The sequence below is a fragment of the Mesoplodon densirostris genome, chromosome 1 (genome assembly GCF_025265405.1).
Source record: "Mesoplodon densirostris isolate mMesDen1 chromosome 1, mMesDen1 primary haplotype, whole genome shotgun sequence".
In the NCBI taxonomy this organism is placed as follows: domain Eukaryota; kingdom Metazoa; phylum Chordata; class Mammalia; order Artiodactyla; family Ziphiidae; genus Mesoplodon; species Mesoplodon densirostris.
Window position 1 is genome coordinate 30,079,244 of NC_082661.1, and position 24,034 is coordinate 30,103,277.

The 24,034-nt window shown below is 43.1% G+C and overlaps 1 pseudogene; it reads left to right on the forward strand.

The window, feature by feature from the left end:
- Nucleotides 1-1,985: 1,985 nt before the first annotated feature.
- On the forward strand, nucleotides 1,986-2,463 carry LOC132487866 (large ribosomal subunit protein eL21-like; annotated as a pseudogene).
- The last annotated feature ends 21,571 nt before the right edge of the window (nucleotides 2,464-24,034 follow it).

A 24,034-nucleotide genomic window follows, 5' to 3' on the forward strand; every position in this document is an offset into this window, starting at 1 on the left:
CCGCCTGCCGATGCAGGGGATACGGGTTCGTGCCCCGGTCTGGGAGGATCCCATGTGCCGCGGAGCGGCTGGGCCCGTGAGCCATGGCCGCTGAGCCTGCGCGTCCGGAGCCTGCGCGTCCGGAGCCTGTGCTCCGCGACGGGGGAGGCCACAGCAGTGAGAGGCCCGCATACCGCAAAAGGAAAAAAAATAAAAAAATAAAAAAGGAAAATGACTCATTATGGAAAATATAATGAATATAATCAATATACATAAAGTATAAAGAAGAAAATAAAAATCACCTATAATTCTACTACTTACAATCACTGTTACCATTTTGTATATCTCTTTCAATCTTTTATCCAAAGCACACATATGCAAATATATTTTATATATGCATATGCCCACTCACCACAAGACTGGATTACATGGACTTTACCGCCAGGGCTCTTAGAATTTTTATCATTAACTTCGTTAGAGTAGGAATCTCAGTCTATAATGGAATTTTATCATTGCTCTGGCTAAGTAAGAAGTTTTAGAAACTTACTGTTAATAATCCCTCAGTCCTTTAGTTTACTAAATATGAATTTACCTACAACATGGTACATTGGGAGAACCATTACACTGGGAATCAGGAGATCTGAGCTCTTTCCCTGTGTCTGCCAGTAAAGAGCAGTGTATGTGTATGGGAGGTATTGATGGGAGGTACTGATCCATCTCCACCCAGTAGGCAAAGTCAGGGAGACAGTGCACCTGCATTAATTCCGGTCCCATTTAACAAGTCCTAACAACCAAGGCAAAGGCCACCTTGAGAGAGTCTGCTGGTTTCTAAGATGCTAATGTACCATTCCCTTTGCCTCCACCACTTACTCGTGATTCATTCCCATCTAAACCAGAGCTAAACCATGCCCCAAAGTGGTTGACTGTTTCTGCAAGGGACGAGGAATACTGGTACACCTCCCAGTTCCACTGTCCACCTTGAGGGGTCAGAGCCACATCCTCTCTGAGGCCATCGGGTCTTGTTTTCTCCAAGTGAGCTCTTGAAACAACTGCAGCTGGGCTTGTTAAACATGCACGTTCCCAGGGCCCCAGTCAAAGTCTTTGGGGGTGGGGCTCAGGAATCTGCATGTTTAACAGCGTCCACTGCCCCTCTCCCCATGCCCCAAGTGATTCTGATGTCCTCCCAAAGTCTGAGGACTCATCCAGTCCCACATCTCATTTTATAGATGGGAAAACTGAGGCTTATGGTTACAAAGCCACGAGTGGCTCAGTCAGGGCCATAGGACCAGAACGCAAATTTCTTTCTCAATCTCTCTCTGCTTCTTTCTCCTTCTTTTCTCCCTCCCTCCCTCCCTCCCTTCCTTCTTTTCTGTCTTTACTTCAAGACATAGACTTTTTCTCTCTCATCATATGCAGGTCAGCAGAGAGGTCCCAGTTCACTGGACAGCTCTTCTCCACATGGCAATAGAATTCAGAGTTCTTGTGTGCTTAAACAATGTTCTAGGGTTTGTTTTCTTTTAAAGTCCTAATTCTTTTAAAAATCAGTAATAACAAAAGATGGTTTGACACATAGCAATGAGTAGCCATAATGTTTCATCTGCCAAGGAGGCTAAGACTTAGGCAGAGTGGGAGTGAATGAAAAGTAGTCTTATCCATTTGTTCACACACGCATGCCTTCCTTTATTCATCAAACAGTCACTGACCATCCAATAGGTGACTGGTGCTGGACTACAACAGCACCTAAGACAGGGCCCCCGCCTTTGTTCTAAGTCAGTTCATGTCACAATGTCACTCAGACTGGAAAGTGAAACCGGATGACTTTTGAGCAAGCGTTGGGGCAAAAGGGGCCAGCGGTAGCCTCAAGAGAAAAAGAACACGGTCCCAGCCAAGCTTTGTTCTCTCCTGTGACCATCCCCCTTAGCTTCCCTCTTCTTGGAGGGGCAGAATCTGTGGTTCAAGAGTCACATACACTTTCAGCTGAAACCACCATCTTCCAGTAATTCGCCAAAATGACCAACACAAAGGGAAAGAGGAGGGGCACCCACTACACGTTCTCTAGGCCTTTTAGAAAACACGGATTTGCTCCTTTGGTCACAAACATGTGAATCTACAAGGAAGGTGATATTGTAGACATCAAGAGAATGGGCACTGTTCAAAAAGGAATGCCCCACAAATGTTACCATGGCAAAACTGGGAGAGTCTACAATGTTACCCAGCATGCTATTGGCATCATTGTAAACAAACAAGTTAAGGGCAAGATTCTTGCCAAGAGAATTAATGTGCGTATCGAGCATATTAAGCACCTTAAGAGCCGAGATAGCTTCCTGAAACGGGTGAAGGAAAGTGATCAGAAAAAGAAGGAAGCCAAAGAGAAAGGTACTTGAGTTCAACTGAAGCGCCAGCCTGCTCCACCCACACTTTGTGAGAACCAATGGAAAGGAGCCTGAACTGTTGGAGCCCATTCCCTATGAATTCATGCCATGATGGGTATAAAGAAAATAAAAGACCTAGACTGTATAAATGTTTCTCTTAATTGAGTACAAGTGTGTGTCCCCTCCCCCAAACAAATATCTAAAGCACATTTTGTGTCCGAATTCAGAGGGTGACGTCTTTACTTTTCAAATTTAGTGGGTTTTCCTCCTGAAAGATGTGAGGTAGTTTTTTGTGCAATATACTCCATTGGTTAATAAACTGCCAGATATTATTTATAAAATATTTGTACTAGTTTGAAAATAGTCTCTAAATTCCTATGAAAAAAGGATTTAAAATAAATAAATGAAAGGTTATCTGTTGTATTATAGTTAAGCTCAGGAAAAGTTGATTACTCATAATTGCATCATAAATTAAGTAGCTGCGTTTTGAGGATCAGGAACTTAACTTTGAAGCCTACTACTTAAAAATACATTGTTAGTTACATGCTAGTTCTGAGTTGTTTAGACCTTTCATGCAGCAGGGCTCAGAAAAGTGTTAAAAACTAGAATACCTTTTTTTTTTTTTTTTTTGCGGTATGCGGGCCTCTCACTGTTGTGGCCTCTCCCGCTGTGGAGCACAGGCTCCGGACGCGCAGGCCCAGCGGCCATGGCTCAGGGGCCCAGCCGCTCCGCGGCATGTGGGATCTTCCCGGACCGGGACACGAACCCGTGTCCCCTGCATCGGCAGGCGGACTCTCAACCACCGCGCCACCAGGGAAGCCCTAGGATACCTTTTTTATTTAAACTGATGATAAGTATTTCTATAGCATCCAATACATTAGGTGACATTCTAAGCACTTTACATAATGTACTCATAAAAAACTTGGAATAAGTTTTATTTTGCCTATTTTACATGAAAGGAAGCTGAGGCACAAGTAACTTGCCCGAGGGTACAGGTGCTTAGTGTTGGGCAAAGATTCAAACCCAGGCAACCCATAATCAGATCTTAGTCATCAGTACTTTATTGCTTCATATTAATAGGAATATTTTAAAGCTACTTTGTCTAGTTGGAGCACATTTTTATTTATTTATTTATTTTTTTGCGGTACGCGGGCCTCTCACCGTTGTGGCCTCTCCCGCTGTGGAGCACAGGCTCCGGACACGCAGGCTCAGCGGCCATGGCTCATGGGCCCAGCCGCTCCACGGCATGTGGGGTCCTCCCGGACCGGGGCACGAACCCGTATCCCCTGCATTGGCAGGCGGACTCTCAACCACTGTGCCACCAGGGAAGCCCTGGAGCACATTTTAGGTTTTGTTACTTCCTGGATATTTTTAATTGGATATGGTAAACATCCAGTAGGGAACTGATCACATCCCATCCCCCTGCCTTCAGTATTCTATGATAATACCTGTAGCAAGCTTATTTAAAATGAAAATCTTTACTACCTACTTAGTATTCTCTCCTTGCTATTAGACTTGAGGACAAGAACCTGTTTATAATTTTAGTAGATGCTGTGAATAGGTAAAAACCCAATGTTAGTGGCCTTGAGTTTCATCTAGTGAAGTGTGATGGTAATAGGGCTGCTTTGGAATCCAGCAAACCCTGGCTTTGAATCTTGGATTCCTAACCTAACTCAATAAATGGTGGTTATTAATTGCCCCCCCCCAAAAAAAGAGTCACATCCAGTGTTTCTAGTCCCAGACTGGCCGCCACATCCTGGGTTCAAGAACAGAACCCAGGGCAGGGAAGGAAGGAGGCTCTTTCTCCTCCCACAGCCTCAGTGCCCAGTGTGCTGGGGACACCAAAGTCGGAGCAAGGCCTCCCCTGACAGACCAGGAGGCTTAGCAGTCCATGCAGAGCCAATAAACATCATCTCCTTGGACTTTAATAAGGTTTTGAATGGGTTCCCACTTAAGTAGTCCTTGAGAAACTTGGAAAATATGGCTCGGTGTGAAAGTTTTATTAAGCAGGATGTTGGGAAAATTAGTGGTGTCATTTAGCATCCCCCAAAATCATTTTTGGCATCAATTTGCTTTGCCCTAGGTGGTCTCCAAGCCTTCCTTGTCTTCCTCCCCCTTGGTCTCTCTCCTAATCCCAGCGACCGTTCAAAGGGACTTGTGTAGCTTTGAACAGGGTTGTAAACTGGGACTTGCATAAAACCAGGGGTCAAGGGAGCTATCACAGAATGATTTAAGCAAACAAAGGCCACTTTATGTTCCAACCTAAATGTTGAAAAACATAAAACCATTCTTAAATACATGCTGGCTGAGTATATGGAGAAAAAACTTCCTTTTGAAAATAAACTTTGTCTTCTATAAGCGGTTCATTACACACCATCATAAAAGTGCGGTCCCAGCAGAGGGAAAAGCATTGCAAAGGCAGAGAAAGGAGAAGAGACTGCCCAGTGGGCTCAGAGTGAGGAAGAGCCAGGGTGGCTGCAGCGCAAGGGCAGGAGGTGGCGGGGGGAACTGCTCAGGGTTCCTGTCTCCCTCCTCAGAGGTCACCCCTTAAACTCTCAGCTGCCTGCCTGCGAGAGGCAGAAAACCACAGAAGGGAGAAAATAACAGCTTCTGAGATTTACAGCCACCGTTGCTCTGTGTCTCCTAAATGCAGAGCATTGTGCTCAGAGATTTCTGTCCATTTTCTCACTGATTTCTCCAATAATTTTGCAAGGAAGGCGTTATTCCCTACTTCACACATAACCTAGCCATGGTCATCCAGCTAAAGGGGGATTTAAACTCAGGCCCCCCACACACTCTAAAGCCTATAATGTTTTTAAAAACCACATCATAGAGAAGATGAATATAAGTATCTGCCTGTGATGACATGAGCACTTCTTATGGTTTCCCCACATTTACTAATATATATTTTTTGAAAAACCACTTATGAAAAAAATACAAGTCATACATATTTAACACATTCTTATAAAAGCCAAACAATTCAGAATGAATAGAAAAGCAAGACTTCTCCTGACATTCCCTATAATTAAAGGTATAGCTGTAACAAAAGCATACTGGGGGAAACATTTTTTTGAAGAGAAAAGAAACAAAATCTACAGTCCCTCCACTTTAATGAAACAAATGGGAGTGATTAGAATATTACTTTTCAGTCTGATTTTTTTTCTATACTGGGGGTAACCATTGTGTGATAAACACTCATATTTTGTATCCTGCTTTCCTCAAATTAATGTCATGGGCATTTTCTGTGTCATCTGCCTGGTCCTCTTATCCTTTGGAGTTCATGCCTGGGTAACATTTAATTGAGAGCCATAGTTTGCTTAACCATCCCCCTGTTGCTGAACATTTAGATTGTTTCTAATGATTTGCTATTATCAAGTGTTCTGTGTTTAAGATCTCCAGGCATTTTTTTCCCCTTTCTCTAGTTTGGATTATTTCCCTAGCATTCCCAGAAGTAGAATTACTGGGTCAAAGCATGTGAACATTCATAAGGCTCTTGATCCATAGCGCCTAATTGTTTTCCAGAAGGATTGAACCCGTTTTTGCTATTTGAAAGCTGGCTACTTTCTCTGTGTGGGAAGTTCTGGGGAAAGACTTTGTTTAAGACTTCTTATTCTGCTTAACTGAAATCATTACACTTTAATTTTGCTGTTTCATACAGCCCCTTTCAAAGTCTGTTGACAATGTTTGACCAACTGATTATTGGGTGGAAGATTTATACTGGTCCCCCTGTCTCCAGGCTCTTCCTGCCTTCAATCTGTTGTGCACTCTGCAGCCAGATTAATTCCTTTGGAAACATCATTTGCCTTGTGTCACTGTCCTACTCAGTAACTTGTAGTAACTCTCTGTTTCCTCCAGGATCAAGTCCAAACTCCTCTACTGGGCCTTGAAGACCCTTCATAGGTCCCACCGGCCTTCCCGATTCAATCTGATCTCCTACCACCCTCAGCAGAAACCTTCAGCCACTCCCCTTCTAATCCCTAAATTATGCTCCATCTGCTTTCCCCTTTTGCTTATGTTTTCTCCCACCTGGAATGCTTCCCCGTCCTTTCTACCTAGTCCAAATCCTTCTCCTCTTTCAGGGTGATTCAGTCTCAGTGAGTCAGTTGAGAATTCTGCAAGAAGAGCCATGGAAAGTGGGGAAAACCTAGAACCAGGAATGCAGAAAGAGAGGGAATCAAAGGAGGGAAAACAGTGGTGATGCCATGCATGCCATCAGGGGTCCGGAGGACCCAGGCACCCCTTCATTAAAGACATGATTGGGTTGGCAACAGAGATCAGAACCAAGGCAAAATTCTTTGTACTATTGATAACATTTAGGCTGTTTTTAATGGCCTAAGGAGGGGATCTGTGAGAGAGACTGATTGCAGGCTAGGACTAATAAAATAATGATGACAATAAAAATTATAGTATAGTTAGGTTTAGCTTCACTTTGAAAAATAATGCTTTAAATATGAGAAAAATTAATTTATATTTTATGAAAAGAAATCCTTAGGAAGTCCAGTGCTGGAATGGCAGCTCCCTGCTCATCAAGGACTCTTTAGCTCTCTGTAATGCCATCCCCAGGGTGTGGCCCTCCTCCTCATGCTCCAATATGGCAGTTGGGGCACCAGCCATCACATCTAGAGTCCAGACCAAAAACAGGCATAAGGATGACAAAGAGTGTCTCTGTTTAAGGAGAGTTCCTAGAAATCACAGGCAATGCTTCTGCTCAGAACCCACTGGCCTAGTCACATGGCTGTACCTAGCTGTAAGGGAGTCTATATGCCCAGATAAAAATCAGGGTTATATTATTAAAACAAAGAGAAGAAGAGATGTGGGGGCACACAGCTAGCAGCCTGTGCTACCAGCTATTGAGGCACTGTGGTAATCAATTTATATCAATTATCTCTTTTAATTTTTATACCACTTCTATAAGCAATTACATAATGGAAAGGAGAGTAAGACCTGGCCTGTCTCTGAGTCCAGAGCCTGGACTCTTTTTAAGAAAAAGTTTTTAGGCTTTGTGGAGACATGTTTCATGATATAAAAATCACAAAATAATTGATAAAATTTTTTTTCTTGATGAAACACACACACACACACACACACACACTTCACCTTTCAGAGATTGAGTCTTACAGTCTCTGAAGCTGCATCTAACCATACAGAACTGACCGGAGCCCCTCCTTCAGTATACGTTTAGTTACATTTTTTTGTATACTGTACGTCTTATTTGTGAAGAATATATAAGACTTTCTCTACAGGTTGTAAAACACACACGGTTCTCAATAAATAATATTGAAATAATGTTCTAAAGGGAAAAATAGAAATTAATTTTTAAGGGCTTCCCTGGTGGCGCAGTGGTTGAGAGTCCGCCTGCCGATGCAGGGCACACGGGTTCGTGCCCCGGTCCAGGAGGATCCCACATGCCGCGGAGCGGCTGGGCCCGTGAGCCATGGCCACTGAGACTGCGCGTCCAGAGCCTGTGCTCCGCAACGGGAAAGGCCACAACAGTGAGAGGCCCGCGTACCGCAAAAAAAAGAAAGAAATTAATTTTTGAGAACATTCAAGGTAAACAGTTTTCACAAGTGAGAGGTCTACTGAGATAGTTGTGAATGTGAAAGAGGGTAAGAAAGGTGAAATTCTTCCTCCTTCAATTTATATTGTGTTTTGAATTATCACTCCAGTTTTCCTATAAAATAAATGAGTGGGAAAATTGCCACATAGGGAGGGTGGCCAGGTTTGCTAATGCTGATTTTGTGACTGCTCGGTATCTAAGATGCTAGGAAGCATGAACTCTTGATGGAGTTGGATAGGTATCACAGCCCCAGACCGAGAGGCAGGGCGAGGGTGAGGTAGGATGGTAGGGGGCAGAGGGCATATTTGATTATAGAAGGAAAGCTGTTTGGAAAAAGTTTTTCAGACTGATAGGGACTGCAGACAGAGAAGGAAGAGAGAGTATAGGGCAGAGACTAGTTTAAAAATACTGTGAACATGGAGTGGGGTTGGGGAGGCCAATTGGAGTTTAAATACTCACAGATAGGCAGTTTTAGCTTTACACCACCGGCTACCCTTGGTTCCTCCCAAGCTCCCAAGGCCGAATTATACTCTAGGACTGCAGTCAAGGAACCATCAGACCCAGTAACTGCCAGCTTTTGTCAACGTCCCTGCCTTCTGTGACCCGTAAGCCTGAGTTGCCTGCAGGCCGCAGTAAAGGAGGGGTTGCATTCCAAAGGAATGACCAAAGCTGGGCGTTGCCAAGAGAGGGGAGCCAGAGAAAATCATAGGGAAAGGCTAGTTCCTAGAATGTAAGCAGCTGGAAGGCAATGACCAGGTCAGTTTTGTTCCATGTCATATCACTACACCAAGTACACTATCTAGTCCATGGTTCCCTCCACCCTTACCCAATGAAGTTTTGTTAAATGAACGAATGAAAGACTGTGGCCCTGAGGTCACAAGCTAAGAAGGATCTATAAGCACCTTCCTGCTGGCCCTTTAAGGTGACCAGCTGGGAATGTCAGGGAACATTCTATGGGAGGCAGCCCTGGCCTATTTCAGCACATGGGCAACTTCGGGTTGAAGCCAGGGGCTGGTTTCAACTGCACAGTGGGTCTCTGGTGTGGGATCTAGGACCTTAAATGGCAGTGACTGAGAAATCTCTCTGAGACTGGATAAGGGGAGGACTTTGTCCTTTCTGTCTCTTTTTGCCCTCTTCCTACCAAGTCTCAGGTATCATCCTAAATGCTGTACATGCGTTATCTCATTTAATCTCCTGATATTCCAGGGAGGTCGACATTAATAATCCCCATTTTCCAGATGAAGGAACTGGAACTTGAAGAGGTTAAGTAACCTGTTCAAGGAATGAGAGTTCTTAAGTGGGAAAGCAAGATACCAACCCATCTCTCCCTGACCCCAAAGCCCTCATCTTAACTACTCCACTCCCTGCCTCTATTGGCTCCATGTTCTATCTCACTTAACCTTGTTGCAAAACACTTTGTTTACCTATCTAACATTTTATTTTGAGATGTTTTCAGATGGACAAATTTTGCAAAAACAGTACAAATAATCCCCATATACCCTCCATCCACACGCCCCAGATGTTGGTCTTTTATTGCCAGGAGTAAACATAGCTTACATTTCCTGACTGTACTTTTATGTCCCGTTGGACTTAAATTTTCATCAGTTTTTCAGCGATTGCAGACCCCGGCTGAAGGCGAGGAGAAGAAGCAACGTGGCAGCTGGTTGGTGGGCAGCAGGCTGCACTGACCACATGGGAACCCAGACGCCCTGGAACAGATGTGCCGACTCCCAACATTCCCCCAGAGGACAAGAGGGTCATCCAGCGACTCCTCTAATGGGGAGGCTTTGGAGGAATGTCCCAGACGCCAGGCTTGAGAGATTCATTAGCAACAAAAGATGTCTAAACAAGGGAAACATTAGCAATGATGGCCCCTCAGAATAATCCCACCTCTTTCTCCCTTCTGCTGTCAGTTCAGGGCAGAAAGACTTACTGTGCACCTACTATGAGTCAGGCACTGAATTAAGTGCTGGGGAAAATGATAACCTTGTCAGTGGTGCAGCCTCAGAAAAAATGAGATGGTTGACTAGAAAAGATAGGGGAGACTTGGTAGGAATTTCCCCACTAGTATTCAATCAGGGACCCTCAGTTAGGGAAAAACCTCAAATTATTTTGGAAACAAAATTAGGAGGCTGGGGGTGGGGGAGGGAGGTAAGAGAAGATGGGACAAGTTCCCACATGATAACGAGGCAAGCTCTGTTTCCTATCTAATGCTGGTGGTCCTGGGGGAGGGGGGCAGCTCAGAGGGAAGCAGGCCCTGTGAGAGGTGGCCAGAGAAGCAAGGGGGCCAGAATACTGCAGTTTTAAGGGCAGAGCAATACAGGTAGAGCTCCAGTTTAGCCCCCAAGCAAACCTACAGACCATAAAAAGATGAGGGGATTTGGCTAATGCTTCTGGGACAATATCTGCCTACAGAGCAGAGGGGAGAGCCGTGGGGGGCACCTTCACCCTCAGGGTCCTTCATTGTACCCGTAAGCCTTCTTGGTCCTTTTTCCTTGCATGTTCTCCATGCCTCCCTCATGTCCAGTTTCATCCTGCAGACTTCCATTGACCCAGAAAACCCCAGGGGGGACCTGCTGAGGCTCTCAAGTCTGATAGGTCTGGATTCAAGTCCCAACTCTGTCACTAACCAGCTGGAGGGCCACTTAACTAACCTCTCTGAACCTCAGTTTCTCATCTGTAAAGTGCAGGTGATGATACCTTTTCATGAATTTGATGTGATGATGGAAGGAGCTTACGCACGGAAAGTGCCCAGCCCGGCTCCAGGAAAGCAGTCTTCTTCCTGACTTCCCAGGCCACGTTGCCCTCCCAACTGCCTGCCCTTCACCTCTGATAATACTGCTGGCCAGCGTGTTGCTCTCTCCTTGTCTATTTTTTCCAGGTTATGGTGGAAACAGACCAAGGAGCCTGAAGATCTGGGTCTGAATCCTGGTTCTGCCATATAACAGCTGTGTGACCTTGAACAAGTCACTTAATCTCTCTGAGCTCCAGGTTCCTCACTTGCAAAATGGAAATTATACCTACCTCAAATGAAATAATGTAGGGAAGTGCTTTGTAAGTGTTAAGGAACTTTATGAGACTCAGCTGATGTTTTGCTGCCCTTCTCATCTCCCCCCACAATTCTCCCACTCCTACCCTCCATCCACTATCAAGCCCAACTTGGGTAGAAGGAGCACCAAACAGGGAGTTAGGAGCTGTGAGTTCTGGTCCAAGTTCCATCATCAATTTGGGGTCCTTTGGCAAATCATGATCTTCCCAGGGCCTAGGCTTCTCTCTGAATAGAATATCTCACATGGCCTCTTCTACAATGAGGTTCCACCCATTTGTGGCTAAAGGGGTCAGGAGTTTATTTTCAGACAGGAATACAGTCGGGCTTGGAGGACGTCACTGCTTCTGTGCACAGATCTGTTCTCATCACATTCTTCTATTAATATGGCCGAGATCATGCGCTGCTGGGTCATGTGTGAGCCTGAGGGTGTCTCCAATACTCAGTTTAGGGTAATTAGTCTTTTTGACCCTTAGCAGGGGAAATGTCTCCAGTTGGGGGGAAATGAAGTTGTCAAACATAGTCCTTAAGGACAGGGAGATTTATAGGAGATCACATACAAAAGCACAGGAATTAAACAAACAAACAGGGAAAGAGCACTTAAAAACTCAGACCAAACAATATATACTGCACGCTATGCTCAGGCAGGTCAACCGTGGTCCGAGGTCTCCCCAAGCACCACCCAAGTGTAACAGCCCAGACAATTGTTCATCTTCCAAGACGCCCTTCCCAGAAACCACAGGGTTGCAGGAAGGTAAAACCAATGACGTCACTGAGGGGAAGAAACGACAGTGGTTAGTACAGTCCTTTACTGACCATTTTGTTTTTTAAAACTTGTCTTTGTGTAGCCCAAGATTTGGGCCCTGTTCTCTGTCCTACCCCTCCTCATGGCACCCTGCTCCCTGACGACCCCAGTGACACTGCACCTCCTCGTGTCCCTCCGACTCTGCTGCCCTCTCGGTTTTCTTTCAAGTAGAGTCTCCATAAAATACAGGATGCAAGTTAAATTCCAATTTCAGCAAAACCACATATTTGTTTTTTTAGTATAAGCATGTCCCAGGGACTATTTGGGATGTACTCATACTAAAAATTATTCATGGTTTAACTGAAATTTAAATTTAAGTGGGCATTGTGTATTTTTATATGCTAAATCTGGCAACCTACTATCAAGGCATTTTTGGTTTTTATCTCTGTCCAGAACATACGACTGCCACATCCTCCCTTGGCCAGCTCCATGTCATTCAAGTTCCACTCACGGGTCCCCTCCTTAGAGTGACACTCTCTGACCCTCCCCTTCAATATAAAGTAGCCGCCCTCCCCCCAAGTGCCTTTCTGGCATATTCCCCTGTTACCTCTCTCTGAAACAAGTTTGCTTATTTGTTTCCTTGCTTAATGTGTTTCCTCCCGCTAGAATGATAGACATTGTTATGTTTTTCCCTAATCACTCTCCAACACCTGAATGTACCTGGCACATGCCAGGCATTTAATAAATATTGGTTGAATAAATGAATGCGTAGAATGTATGCTTCAGAGCAGTGCTTCACGAACTTTCATGGAAACCCTAGAGATTTTGTTCAGTTTTGTTAAAATCCAGATTCTGATTCTATCGGTTGGGCGTGGGCCTGAGATTGTGTATTTCTAACAAGCTCCCGGTAATGCTGAAGCTGCTGGTCCATAGACCATGCTTTAAGAGGCAATAGAATTCTCTGTGATGATGGAAATGTTCTATATCTGCACTGTCCACTATGGCAGCTACTAGCCACATGTGGTTATTGAATATTTGAAATGTGGCTAGTGTCACTGAGGAATTTCACTTAATTAAAATTTTTACTTAATTTTACTTAATTCTAATTAATTTAAGTTTAAATGGTACAGCTATTTGGACAGCACAACCCGAGGGAAGTGGTTCTCAATCTTGGCTGCACATTAAAATTACCAGAAGCACATTGGAAAATACAGATGCCAGAATCTCTTGGTTTGGGTCTTAGAGAATTGGTTTTTACTCTTGTGTTTTAAAGCTCCCCCGGGTTATTCCAAAGTGCAACCAGAGTTGAGGACCTCACCTTAAGAGTTTTCAGAGCAGCAATACTTTACTTTCCATTCAATTCCTGCCACAGCTTAGACAGCAGAAAAGACAAGTGTAACTAAATATCATCAACCCCATTCTACTGGGAATAACTGAGGTGCAGGAAGATACAGGGATTTGCCCAAGGTTATACAGCTGGCAATTGATGGAGCCAGGACCCACAGAGCCCCTGTGTTTCCACATCCATCCTCTCCCTCAAATTCTTTGTGAAAAGAGGCAAATGTCTTCAGTCAGTCAGTCCTCCCTAGCTGCCATCCTCTTTTCATAGCTGCCACCAACTTCCACCTGCCTTTGATGCCCCCTTTCCCAGGGCCTTGTCTGGCTTCATCATCCCCAAGAGAGGAGAGCCGATTAGAATCCTCACGCTGTTTTCATCACTGATCACAAAAAGAATGGGTCTCTCTCTACCAGACAGGAAGGAAATCCAAGCTTGAGTGGACGAAGGCACCTTGCCATAGAACTCACCACTCCCAGGGTGGGGCCTCCAAGTGGAACAGACCCATTCCTTCCTGCCACACCTGCCCATGAGGGCACAGATTGAGGGGTCTTAGGGAGGGAAGTCGACAGTGACAACACAGGTGACCTGGGAAGGTCTCCTGAAGAATTCAAAGACCTTGCCAGGGTTTCCTGGGGCAGAGTTGGGAGGGTTGGTTTTAGGTGATCCACAGGAAAAATTTTAAATGTTTAATACTTGTATATTTATTTTAATGTATATTAAGAAAAATGCAGCTCATTAAATCTGCAATTTCACAGATATTTCTTTAAAAAATTTTTTTTACTTTTCATTTTATATTGGAGTACAGTTGATTAACAATGTTGTGTTAGTTTCAGGTGTACAACAAAGTGATTCAGTTATACATACACATGTATCTATTCTTTTCCCAATTAGGTTGTTACAGAATATTGAGCAGAGTTCCCTGGGCTATACAGTAGGTCCTTGTTGGTTATCCATTTTAAATATAGCAGTGTGTATATGTCAATCCCAAACTCCTTAACTATCCCTCCCCCACCCTTCCCCTCTGATAACCATAAGTTCGTTCTCTAAGTCTCACAGATATTTCTGATATAAAGTTTCTGGAAAAATTAATTTACTTAAGAAAACAGGGAGCACATTTAAAGCAAAATGTTAAGGAAATAACAGTATGAGTGGGACTTGGATATGGCCAAAATGGTGATGGGGGCCTGGGTATACCCTGAGGATGTAGTGAGAAGGGGTGGACTGTGTCCTTTGTTTGGGAGGTCAGAGGTGGAAGGGAAGGCTTTCATGGAAACATTCTTGTCAGCAGCATGTCTTTCAATAATAAAGAATTTCTGTTGCTCACAAGAAATCTATTGTCTTGGAATAATGGTCAGGAATGAAAACAGCACAGCATCAAGCCCTCCAGGGCCTGCAGTGAGGTCCAGCTGAGGGAAAGGACAATTCCCCGGCCCATTCAAGCTCCAACAAGCCTGTAGGAGACCACACTCAGCTGAATATTTCAGTCCTGCTGCAGACACGCCGGGAGAGCTGTGCTCGTCTGAGTCCGGTATCCAAGGATAGGCCCTTGTGGAGGCCAAAGAGCCTGGTTCAGGCTATCCAGGCACAGCGTTGCCTCAGTTTCACCAGTCCCAGCCCCTGCCTGGAGTCCGGAAGGACTAAGCTCTGAGTGGTTACTGCCAAAAATTACACACGCATATTGATGGGTCCAACCCCATGTATGCTCAATTCACACCTTTATTTTTCATGGGGACTCAGAGCCCCCCTGGGGAATGGATGAACCAGGACCCTGAGATGGCAAAAGGATGTGTGCTCAATTTAATGGGCTGACAGTCACACTCTGAGAATGAAAAAGGATTGGATCCAGTTTCTAGGAATAAGAGCTGCCATCTTTAAGATGTTCCAAGAAGGGGGGAGGTATGGAGAGGCAGAGCACAGAGGAGTTTTAGGGCAGTGAAAACACTGTGTGACACTCTAGTGATGGATACATGCCGTCCTACATTTGTCCACGTCCATAGAATGGATACCACCAAGTGTGAACCATAATGTAAACTATGGACTCTGGGTGATTATGATATATCAATGTATATATCACTAGTAACAAAAGTACCCCTCCGTGGGGGTTACTGATAATGGGGTAGGCTGTGCAAGTGCGGGGGCAGGGAATATATAGGGATTCTCTGTACTTTCCTCTTAGTTTTGCTCTGAATCTAAAACTGCTCTTAAAAAATAAATTTAAAAAAAGTTCCAAGAGAATTTGTGAACACTCAAAATCAAAATAACCCGAGGGTGGGGGAGTGACTTCAGAGAGAACCAACTTAATTGTGGGTATAACTGAGGACGCTTAAACTGTTTATATCTTATGGGGCGCGGGCTAAAGAAAGAATGTGCTCAGAACTGGCATAATCTATATAAGGCACCCAGGAAGATTTGCTCAGAGAGCCAGTTTATATCTTCAGTACGATATGGGGGACAAGGTGTCCAGATCCACAACTTGGAGATCAGTTCTGGAGGCAGGTAACAACCACAACCACAGTCAAATCAATGGCTAACGTTAAGTGGATACTTACTAAGTGCCAGTCACCATTTAAACGCATTTAATCCTATAACAACCTTAGGAGGTAGGCACTAATAGTATCCCCATTCTACAGATGAGGAAACTGAGGCACAGAGCTGCCATCTTTAAGATGTTCCAAGAAGGGGGTAGGTATGAAAAGGCAGAGCACAGAGGATTTTTAGGGCAGTGAAAATACTCTGTATGACACTATAATGATGGATACATGCCATACATGCCATGCCAAGTGACCCACCCAAAGCCACAACTGGCTAGTAGGCATGGAGATATCTGGCACTCACAGCTGCATGATACTGCCATTAAGACCACCTAGGTAACACACATGTTCCAAGCTCATGCTCACCAAGCTATCCTCAAAGGTAATGCTGGCTAAGACAGCAGAGTGGAATTCAAATCTTGGCTTTATCACAGTTTAGTTTCTTAACCACTTTATGCCCCAATCCCTCATCTGTAAAATGGGAATAATAATACCTGTCTTGAAGGGTGTATGATGATGAAATGAGAGGATGTACTCAAAGCCCTTAGCAGTGTTCTTGGCACGGGGGAAGCCCTCTTGGTTACTGACCAGCTTAACCTCCCCTATAGGTAAATCTTCTTGGGAAGCTTCCTAATAACAATGGCTCCCTTTTACTGAGGGTTTCCCACGTGCCCTCTGCTAAGAGCTTTGAGTACATCCTCTCGTTTCATTTTCATGCACCCTGAAAGGCAGATGTTATCATCCTAATTCAGAATATTTGAATTCTGGTTTATCCATTTACCTCTTGTGAATTTAATCATTTCCCCAGAGACAAATATTTTCTGGGCGTAGAAACCCAAATAGCACCTTCGGGGCTGCAAAGCTGAAGCCCAGGCCCCGAGGGCTCCATGGGGGTGCCTAGCGGGCCCCTCCCAGGCACCAGACATCTGATGCTTGGAGCCACCTCCATAGGCTGCCACAGGATATGCCCAGGACACCCTGAAGCTGCTAATCCTAGCATCAACACTATGTTTTTCCTTGAAGGATTTCCTTTCCTTTAACAAAATTGGTATTGACGAATATTAACACATAATCAAACTGTAAACACCCACGCTTATTTGATGTATGGCCTCCTAGGCATCGTCATATGTATCTACACATCCTTAAAAAAAGAAAAAAAAAAAGAAATTCTCTTTTATGTACAGTTCTTGCTTTTTCACTTAACATACGATAGAAATCTTTCCACGTCAGAATATAAAGCTCTACATTATACTTAAAAATCTACATAAAATGCAGCATGTTTTTTTTTAACTGGTTAAGGAAGAGTGAACATTTATCCTTTTTAACTCCTCAATATTTTTAAACTTTTCAACAATGAAGCTATATTGCTTAAGTGAAAAAGAGATTAGAAGTGCCTTTTAAAAACTAATATTGAAAAGATAATGTAGCAACACTTTAAAAGTAAACAGTTTCATTTTTGTTAATTATTTTCCAGTTCTTGTCCACATACAAGAGCCAGAACAAATTTTTTTTTTTTTTTTTTTTGCAGTACGCGGGCCTCTCCCGTTGCGGAGCACAGGCTCCGGACGCGCAGGCTCAGCGGCCATGGCTCACGGGCCTGGCCTAGCCGCTCCACGGCATGTGGGATCTTCCCGGACCGGGGCACGAACCCGTGTCCCCTGCATCGGCAGGCGGACTCTCAACCACTGCGCCACCAGGGAAGCCCCCAAGAACAAATATTTTTACCTGGTTATGACCATGCTGAAATACTCCTTTATCACATTATCTGAAACATTTGCCCACGTTTCTACGGAGCCCCCTTAAAGGCTTGTATAAAGGTGTGGAGAGCATGGGGGCGGTGGAAGGTGGTGGGCTATTCCACAGGGTAGTGTCCAGAGCAGAGCTCCAGGGACAGAGTGCTTAGCAGTCTGGTAAGACCCTGGACCCCTTCCCAGAATAATATTTTCAAATGTATAAAATAAGGGACTTCCCTGATGGTCCAGTGGTTAAGACTCCACACTTCCAACGCAGAGGGCCCGGCTCCGATCCCTGGTCAGGGAACTAGATCCTGCATGCGGCAACTAAGAGCCCGCACGCTGCGACTAAGAGCCCTGCACGCAGCAACGAAGGTCCGGCGTGCCTCAGCTAAGACCCAGCACAGCCAAATAAATAAATAAATAAATAAAAATATTTTAAAAAACCAAATGTATAAAATAAGATATATAAGATTACAAAAGAAAACAATTACATTGAAGTACAATTATCAAAATAAAAATATGCAAAATTGTAGTAATATATGTACCTCTTTGTGCATTAAGGAACAAAGTCTAGCAGTGAGTCTAATTTCTATCATTAATTCCAAAGTCGTGATGAACACAAATATTTCATGATATCTACAACACAATAATGTGATATGAAAACATCTGTGATTTCTATTGGTGACAAGTCTCAGGTTCACTAATATGACTGTGGTTGTTGAGTACATTTGTAATTGAAGGAAATGCTACATTTCATTTTATGTTAGCAAAAAAAAAGATGTCATTTTTCCCCAACCCAAATTCACAGACCCCCTGAATTCTATAAGAGAAATGGGTTCTAGGTCAACTGATGCCTGCTCTGCAGAATTTCTATACTTACTAGCCTAGGAAAGATGAAGGAAGAAAATTATTTCCATATCTCTTCCCTATTCATTTTTTTCTACATATTTTATCCAAACCACCAGGCTCTACAGATCCCATGACTCTGAGATCATTCAGAATTAATTTTCTAGAGATGGGAGAAACCCATCTCTAACCAACTGCCCAGCCCCCAACCACTTCCACTCCCTGGTCATCCTCTGCACACACACAGAAAGAAGCTCGTCTCACCATCTTCCAACTCAGCGTGCTTCATATTTGCACTAGATTTAACATGCACATCCCTCCTTCTTCCTTCCTAATAGTTACGAAGTCGCCAAACAAGTCCAGTCAGTTCTGAACGAAGGAAGCTGGATAATCCACCTACTTGTTGGAAGTTGCCTAATCCAAATAGATGTTTTTCATCACTGAAGGTATTTTCCAGGACTCTGCAAATCCAGAGGATCAGTCTCCTTCCTTCACACAAGCATCGGCACTGGATTCATTTCTGAAATCACCGGCACCAACCAGGCTCTGGTTCTTGGCCCAAGTTTCAGAAATTATCTGCAATGATTGTACTCTCCTTTTCTTCCACCAATAATTATAACATATTGCTTTGTGTGGCACCTTACTCTTCTCAGAAGTAATGTTCACATACGAAATGCTGTTATCCCAGAGGCAGGATGCAGACATGGAACTCTGGATTCCTAACGCAATGTTCGTTCCATGATGACAAGATTCAATTATTACTATATCCGTTATAACAGAGAATTCCTAAAACATAGTGAAGTTGTGCTCCCTTTAACTAAACATGAAAATCTCATGATCTCTTTTATTTGAAAACTTTAAATGCTTAAAATATTGTGGCTAAAAACAAATTAAAGAAATGGGAATTTTTGAAATACTCTATTTTTTAAAATACTACTCTTATTTTGATTTTTAAAAACAGTAGAATTCAACTTCAATCACACAATATCCTAGATGTGTGATCAAATTGTCCCAGTTTGTCTGGGACTTCCTGTTTTAAAACTAAAAATGCTACAGTTTGCAAACCCCTCAGTCTTGGACAAACCCTCCATCCTGGGTAAATTAGGACAACTGGTCATACCAGGTGTCACTGTAAGCTTTGACATTGATTATTGGCCACAATTTTTTTAATCCTTCATAAGGTCAAAGATAGACCACAACAGGCATCATTTTCATTGCCATACCTTTGCTGCTACACAGAGATGTGGATCCTCTCCCATCAATTAATTTCTCTAAGTGATTTTAAAAGTTCAAAGTATATGTAAATACCAAAAAGTTAGGTTTCTTTGGTTGTAAGCAACAGAAACCAATTCACTCTAACTTAAGCAAAGAAGGAATTTCTCAAAAAACAAAACAAAACAAAACAAAACAAAAAACCCAGAATCCAAGGAAAACCTGAAGAACCCGGCTTTGGAATGGACAGGAACTAGAATAGCTCCTGGGATCTAAGTAGCAAGAATTACTGGGCAATATCTTTTGTGAAGAGATTAGCAAACTTTTTCTTTAAGGGTCCAAATAGTAAATATTTTAGGCTTTGTGGGGCAGTCTCTATCATAATTACTCAATTTTGTCATTGTTGCATGAACACAGCCATAGACAATACATAGACAAATGACTATGTCTGTGTCCCAGTAAAACTTCATTTACAAAAATAGCAAGAGACCCTGATTTGATTGGTGGCCACAGTTTGCCAACCTTTGCTTTAGGGTATATCATTTGGCATGGATCTACGCTGTTTTCAGTCTTCTTGAATCTTTCCTGAATCTTTGGCTCAAGATTCAAATTCAAAGAAGGAAGCATCTGATTGGCAGAATTCTTTGGCCAGGGGAGAGTGGGGTGCCTTGATTGGCCAGATTTTATCCATTTTGGAGAGGTAACTCCCCAAAGCAAAATTAGGGACAGTTACCAAAGAAGGAGGAATGAATTCAGGTGAAGCTGAAACAATAGATATTTACTTCATCAGGGTTAGTTTCTCATTACCACTTTACTCTCTAGGGAAGGAGTCCAAGAAACCCAGGACATACTAGTATTATAATAGAGTGTTTTTTCAGCTGAACCAAACTTGGGTCCACTTGCCCACTGAGCAGAAAAACCCATCTACTGACACCAGGTTGTGGCGAAGGAAAGTGCAGCATTTACTGCAGGGCCAAGCCAGGAGAATGGGCAGCTCATGCTCAAAAGACCTGAACTCCCTGATGGTTTTCAGAGAAGGGCTTTTTTTTGTTTTGTTTTGTTTTGCAGTATGCGGGCCTCTCACTGTTGTGGCCTCTCCCGTTGCGGAGCACAGGCTCCAGATGCGCGGGCTCAGCGGCCATGGCTCACGGGACCAGCCGCTCCGCGGCATGTGGGATCTTCCTGGACCGGGGCATGAACCCTTATCCCCTGCATCGGCAGGCGGACTCTCAACCACTGCACCACCACGGAAGCCCCAGAGAAGGGTTTTTAAAGGCAACATTTTGGCGGGTGAGGGTTGCAGTTTGTGGACTTTCTTCTGATTGGTTGGTGGTGATGTAACAGGGTGATGTGTCAGGAATCTTAATCATCAGCCTTCTGGTTCCAACCAGTCTGGGGTCAACATGCTTGTGGTTAGCAAGGTCTTAGTTTCTTCAGAACAACTCAAAGATATGCATCAGATTGTTACATACATCCCTTAAGGAGGAACTAAGACTGTTTTATCGCTGAACTATTGTTTTAGCTATCATTACTTTCCTTGCTTGACTGCTTTTCCTTTGTTTCTGCATTCTCTCATTTCCCTGATTCGTAACTGCTTCAGTCTGCTCTTTGGAACTCAGGGAAGGCCTAGTAGACTAAAGCCTTTTTTCGTACAAACAAGAAACAGGGGACACACGGGGGCTTTTGCACCTGGGAAGGCGCTTCAGGGTCCTGCTCACTTTCAGTATCACCAGCCCCAAAGGGGGCATATTCACGTGTTTCTATGAATGACACACGCCCCCTGAAGTTGTGCAGGGTGGCCCTGGGAGAAATGGATGGCTTGGGGTTAGAGTTAGTTTATGAAAGAGATGGAATGAGCACTTTGTTTTCTGACTTTCAGGCCTCTCTTCCTTGCACCATTAAATTAAGTCTGATTAAGCTCAAGATTTTATTTTTCCAACACAAATAATCCTCTTTCCTGTCTCCTTCAATCAGCCAGGACCCGGCACTTTTGTCCTTGTGGATTCAGAGCCTCCGACACACCTCCCCAGAGTAGGTGCAGCTTTGGTGGTAGGATTTAAGAAATACATGCTGCACTACCGCCCCAGTGATATACATCCCACTAGTCTGTTACAGGGCTAAAGTTAGAATGATTACTGAGTGAGGAAGACAACTGCTCTTTTACATTCTAGCAAATCAGTCCCTGAGAGACTGCTCTGTTTCTTTATTCTAGAAGTGAAGTATTCCCCAGTCTTCGATGTCCCGGAGTCAATCTGCCTTGTGTTTTCGTCTACCCCTATTTTGACCTCCACCCCCACTGCTCTCCCAACACCTACCCCTTCTTGGTGGCAGGAGTCGGGGGGTCTCTTTGATCTTGGTTCAGGTGGAAACCAGAGGAAATCCTAGATTAGGCTCTGATGGCCAAAGAATGTCTATCAGCCCCAGGGAGGGGCACTCAATTGGAATGAGATAAGAGCATGGATTTTATGTTTATGAAAAAAATTGTATTTTGTGATATTTCTGTAAAAATTGAGCTAAGCATTGTAGATACTGAGTAGTATGGTTTTGATAGAAGGAAAAACCACACATTGCACATGACAATAGGGTTAAGGGTGACCAAATGTCCCAGTTTTCTCAGGACCAAGCAATTTCCCAGGACTTGGGACTTTCAGTGATAAAACCAGGTCACTCCAGGGGTAAATAATAATAATAATAATAATAATAATAATTTACTATGTGTCAGGCACTATTCTAAGCACTTTACATTCATTTACTTCTCAACCGACTCAATGAGAGAGGTACTGTATTTCTGTTTCACAAATAAAGAAATTAAGGATCAGATAGGGCAAGTAACTCACCCAATGTCACACAGCTAGGTAAGTGTGGAGCTGGGATTGAAACCCAGGTCTGTCTGACTCTCAGATTCATCCAATCCATTATGTTTCTTAACCATCTTCATCTCTCTATGACCATTATTCAAACTAGAAAGAAGTTTTAAAAAAATAATTCTTGGGCTTCCCTGGTGGCGCAGTGGTTGAGAGTCCACCTGCCGATGCAGGGGACATGGGTTTGTGTCCTGGTCCGGGAGAATCCCACATGCCGCGGAGCGGCTGGTCCCGTGAGCCATGGCCGCTGAGCCTGTGCTCCGCAATGGCAGAGGCCACAACAGTGAGAGGCCTGCGTACCGCAAAAAATAAAAAAATAAAAAATAATTCTTATTATCCCCCTCCTCCTCCATCTTCTCCTTTTGGACACATCATGCTTAACCATTCTTATAAATGAAATAGAATGTTCAGGAACAGGCACAAATATATATAGGAACTTTATACTATTTGATAAAGATAGGACTTCAAATCAGCGGTGGGAAAGGTGACATTCAATAAATGTTGCTGGGACAATTAGGTAGCCATCTGGAAAAAAAATACAGTTGAGTCCCTATTTCACACTTTATACTAAAATAAATTCCAAATGGAAAGAAGGTTTTAGTGAGGGAATGAAATCAAAGAAATACTAGAAGGAAGCACGGGAATGGAGAAGATCTTTCTGAGTATGATACGAAATTCAGAAGCCATAAGAGATAACTAATAAAGACCTACTGTATAGCACAGGGAACTCTACCTAATACTCTGTAATGACCTATATGGGAAAAGAATCTAAAAAAGAGTGGATATATGTATATGTATAACTGATTCACTTTACTGTACACCTGATACTAACACAACATTGTAAATCAACTATACTCCGAAAAAAAATTTTTAAAAAGAAGCCATAAGAGAAAATTGATAAATTCCACTACATCTTAAAAATACTTTGCATGGCAAAACAAAGTTAAAGAGATAAAACCAACTGGAGGAAATATTTTCAAAGTATCACAAACCAAGAACAATCTTCCTTAATGGATAAAGCATTTGTACAAATAATTAGAAAAAGATTGATGAGCAATATAATAATATAACACAATACAATAAAGAAATAATGAGGATAGACAGGTCACAGAAGAGACTGACCCCTAACCATCTGAAAAGATATTGAGCTTCACTGATAAGAGAAATGAAAATTAAGACTATAAGGAAGCACTCACCTATTGCATTGGCAAAGATCCAAAAACCTGGTAACCCTGTATTGGTGAGAATGTAAATTGGTACAATCTCTTTAGCGGGCAACTGGCAAGGTCTGTTATCTTTGATCTGATAATTCCACAGCAACACTCACACACGTAGGAAAATGATGTGCAAGGGTTTTTGTTGCAACACTTTTGGTCATTGGAAGCAACCTATATATTCATCAAAGGGAACTGGTTAAACAACTGCTACATCTATAGAGTGGAATATTATGCAGCCATGGAAAAGAATGAGGAGATTGCCTGCAGTGATAAGGAATGATCTCTAAGATATATTGTTAAGAAGACAAAGTGCAAAACAGTGTGTAAAGTATGCTACTATTTGCATATGCGGGTCCTGAAGGAGGGTAGATAATATATTATGTATATGTATGTTTGTAAATGAATGAAAATCTCTGGGAAGATAACACAAGAAACTGGTAACAGTGGTCCATATAGGGAAGGGAGACTTCCCTGCCCAATAAACTTACTTTTATATCTTTTAAAATCTGTGATATGTTAATGTTGTACCTATAAATAAACACAGATAGATAAATTTTTTAAATGTATAAGAGATCCAAGGCTGGCTTAAT